Source organism: Teleopsis dalmanni, chromosome 1, assembly GCF_002237135.1.
Source record: "Teleopsis dalmanni isolate 2A chromosome 1, ASM223713v2, whole genome shotgun sequence".
NCBI lineage: Eukaryota > Metazoa > Arthropoda > Insecta > Diptera > Diopsidae > Teleopsis > Teleopsis dalmanni.
In genome coordinates, this window is record NC_051846.1 from 82,721,230 (window position 1) to 82,725,464 (window position 4,235).

Consider the following 4,235-nt stretch of genomic DNA (forward strand, 5'->3'; position numbering starts at 1 on the left):
TTGGAGGAACACTCTTATCCGGTTAAAGGGCACAATAGATCCTTTAGGTCGATATTAACGTAATATTTTTCTTTTTAACCAAACTCAATATTATTGTAAACAGAACATTTTTCGTGATAAGAATTTAAAATTTTACCAGATAAATTTCACCAGATGACTGCAAATAGAGCTTGCTATAATTTCAAGAACCTATGCTGCAGTTTATTACAAACTGATCGACTTTTTATGGAAAAGTGAACTAAGAAAATACTTTAAAATTTTTTTGGTATTTAATCTATAAGATTTCCTTAAAAATTCTTACTGGTTAAGAGCCTCTGTATATGTTCATGGATATCAAGAAATAGAAATCGATAAATATAGATATAATTCTATTTTAATTGTCGTAAGAAATACAAAGTTACAAATAGAATGGAGAACAAAATTATTATTTCGTTATGTATATGATGTATTCTCTTATAACAACATAATTATAAAATAAATTTTAAACACATGATTATAGATATACTGAGCATTAAAATGTTAATCGAAGAGTACATTATTAACGTTGAGTTTTATATATTACATGGCAATCAAAAAAATTGTGAGCTCCCTTTAATTTCCCGTTGAATTGAATTTTTGAATAATTGAGGTCGTCTCCGAGACAGTCATATACCAACATAATAGATTTAGATAAAAAAAGATCATTTAAGGAACATCACATATTTCTAACAACATATGATGTTTACTATTATTAATTGCTATAGGAATCATCTGGAATCATTTGAGAAGAGAAATATTATAGAAATAAAATCGTAGCATACCTACAATTTCCGAGGGTTTACATGATACTCCAATTGTGCTCACAGACTTCAGTAACAAACGGTAATCTAATGTTAAAAAAATTCGATTTTATCAATTTCCTAAAGTGAAAAGTAGGAAGTTAGTGAAAGACACACTGAGTAGTTGTGGTTTACGTACATGAATATCCTATATTTCTTCTGTTTAATTAAATGAGTTGAAAGTTTTTCTTGTAATTTTTTTATAACATACTCCTACACTTCATTATAAGTACTCTTCTTTTCCCATCCACATTTGCCCCATCCACATTTGCATTTATATCTTCTAATTGTTTCGTTTTATTTTACGGCGGTGTTTTCTTCCCACAGCATTCCTATTATCATATTTTTTATATTTGTTGAGAAACCAAATCATCTTATAAAACCCAGCGAAACTCGTTAACAGATAACAAACGTGAAAAGTTATCAAAATACGAACTAAACGAAAAGCAATAGATATCTTGTAAGGGTAACCCATATACAAAAACAAGTTGTATAGTTTTAGTCCTGCAGGGATCCACACATAACTCATTATTAATTCGGAGACAACTACATTAATAACAAGTCTCAATGATGTCACTACGAATATTAGGTAAGGCGAGGTTCTTTCTGGATATCGGAATAGAAAGCGACTGAGAAGCAAAATCAAAGAACTCAGAAACAATACGGATTCAAAATTTGGTACTATATTTACACCAATACCGAGCATTGAGTTGATGAAATTCATCTCCGAAACATGCAAAATGACTCCTAATATAACGAAACACCACGATTCGTATATATCTCTTCCTGTGGACATTAGACTTAACCCAAAGCGTGGTAGCACCATATTCTCTTCTTTTGGTTTTGTTGGATTCCTTAAATGTACTCTTGATACTTGACTGGTAGTAAATTTCTTTCACCAATGTTGCTTTAATAAAAATTTTGTTTTCTTTCCAATTGTTTAAAAAAATATGTGCTATGAAAATGGATGTTATTGATCGGAAAAAAATTGAAAATGATTTGTATCTGAAACGAAAAATTAATACAATTTTTTTTAAATTTCAAAGTTTATTACGATTGAAATTTTTCGATTAAAAAGAATTAAATTGTATCATACTATATCTATACAGTTAGTTTAGAAGATAAAACCGAGACTTATATTATGGAGTACTTCTTAAGGGCGTCTGAGATCAGAATGTTAGAAGCATTTAATCATATATATGATAATATTAAATATTATAAATTTACTAAAAATGAGCAAAACCATGATCGTTATTGCCACAACAATTATTATAGTAACCAAGTGTTGATTTTGTTCTTAAGACCTATATCATGCACAAGCAAGTGTCTTATCATCTGATTAAGTAGGTTAAGAGATCTGTGACGTTAGAGCATTAGACACTAATGTTAGTTTAGCTAGACACGTCTGTTTGACAATAGATTTTAGTAACGTTAGCTATTTTGCTGGTATTGATTACTTCTCGAGATATTAATGTTTAAAGGTATAAGTATTTTGTAAAGTTTTTGCATTATTTACTGTCACAATACTTCTGGAACAGGATATTATAAACACGAAATAAAACTAAAGCAGAAGTATAAGAGCAAAAACCTGACCGTAATAAAGGCAAATGAGTATGGTAGGGGTATTAACGGTATGCCCGCTTTGCACGGATCAAGAACAATTCCTCTCGTGTGCCAGACTGTTTCTACCTACCCTCCAGGTGTAAAGAAGTCTACAAAAGTTACTTTAGTTGCAGTAACTTATGTACCTCACTCAAACATTGCAATACATCAAAAAAGTACGCAAGCCATCTAACGCTGACTAGTACATACAATTCTCAGATTAATCACATCAGCTCGCCATCTAGTGTGAGTATTTATTGCTAGTAGTTCACATTGCTAAAATTCTAATTTTAAACCCCAATATCTCTATAATTAAGCCATATTATTATATAGCGTAGTGGAAGAAATTCTTCGAAATAGCTATCTTTATTAAAATCGATTGCCAAATGGACCGGCCCTGGAAATCGAAATGATGCTTTAATGTCACATTATAGTCTTCAGGTTCTTAATTTACTTTTATTAAGACAGATATTCTATATCAATCTTTTATTTTATTTTCAGTAATGTTTCATCCATTCATTGTATATAGAATTTATATTTATAAAATTTATTAAATATATTTTTTTAAACACTAGAAATAACACTATTTCAAAGAACCTAGCAAATTATTTTATTAGAATAATCTGACTAGTAATTAATTTTGGTGCTTCTGTATAAAAAAAAATTAATAATAAATGAATAATTTTAAAAATAGAATATTATGAAAACAAATCATTCATAGATACTGAATACTCCTATAGTTCAGACAGACTTAATTTACACTAAAATAAAATAATTTACATATCGCGTACTTGCCAATCGCCACCAATCTCCAGCTCCGAACTGATCGCTAAATAGTGAACCAAATATCATTCGAAAATTATCTTTTTCACTGCCGCATAATAAATTAATAAAAACTTTGACAGTAAAAACCAACGAACATGTGATTTCAATTTCAATACAAAAGTATCTCAAGCTTGTAAGCCTGTGTATCCGACAACGATTTGAAAATGTTATTGAAATGGGATTATTGTAAAACCAATCGGATTTGAAACAAAGCGTTATTGTTTAATTAATATTTGATCTTCGCTTTAATTTTCTTCATTGAAAGCAACAATAAACACGGCTTTAATATCGCATATCATTCGGTTTTATGATACTACAAATTGAGGCATAACAGTTTAAAATGAAGCACCGACTTTATGACTTTTTGTTGCTTTGCTAATCAAACGGCATTTGTAACACAAACAACGAAGATTCATGTGACTCCAAGAAGATCAAACAAGAAAAAAATAAATTAATATATAAATAAATAAATATTAGTTTATATGAAATACTGCAATTCAGCCTAAACGTGAGGGTGTATTTCACAGAGACATAAACTTTTCTAAACTATCTCAACCTGTTATTGTGCAACGAATTCCGAAGACAACCTCAAACTATTCACATTCGTCTACTAATAGAGAATTCTCGCATTCCTGAAAATGTCACAGATAAAATTCAAAGCTTGTGAGTTTCTAGCTTTAAGTTTTCATTTCATTGAAATATAATATGTATGTATTAAAAAACATTTAAATTAAGATTTGTCTAAGCAATGCGTGACACTCAATAATTTTCTATTTACTCCAAATGTGTTGGTTAAACAGATTGCTTTTAAAAAGTTTTAGAAGTTTTATAGAAGTATGCATTGTTTTGATTTTAAATGATTTTTTTTTGAACAATTTAACTATATAGGTATATTCAGAAAGTAAATGCTTCGTAAACACTAAATATTTAATGAAACTAACTACAATAAATGTTAGATTAGGTTTAAAGAACGCGTGTTGATGTTCACAT

General features: G+C 29.2%; 1 long non-coding RNA gene across 1 annotated transcript; it reads right to left on the bottom strand.

Annotated features, from left to right (window-relative positions):
• Nucleotides 1–404: 404 nt before the first annotated feature.
• Nucleotides 405–3,868, bottom strand: LOC119668420. The gene is made up of 3 exons (XR_005251490.1): nt 3,212–3,868; nt 958–1,823; nt 405–899 (listed from the first exon to the last, which is right to left on the bottom strand). It is a non-coding gene; the product is annotated as an uncharacterized LOC119668420 (long non-coding RNA).
• Nucleotides 3,869–4,235: the final 367 nt, after the last annotated feature.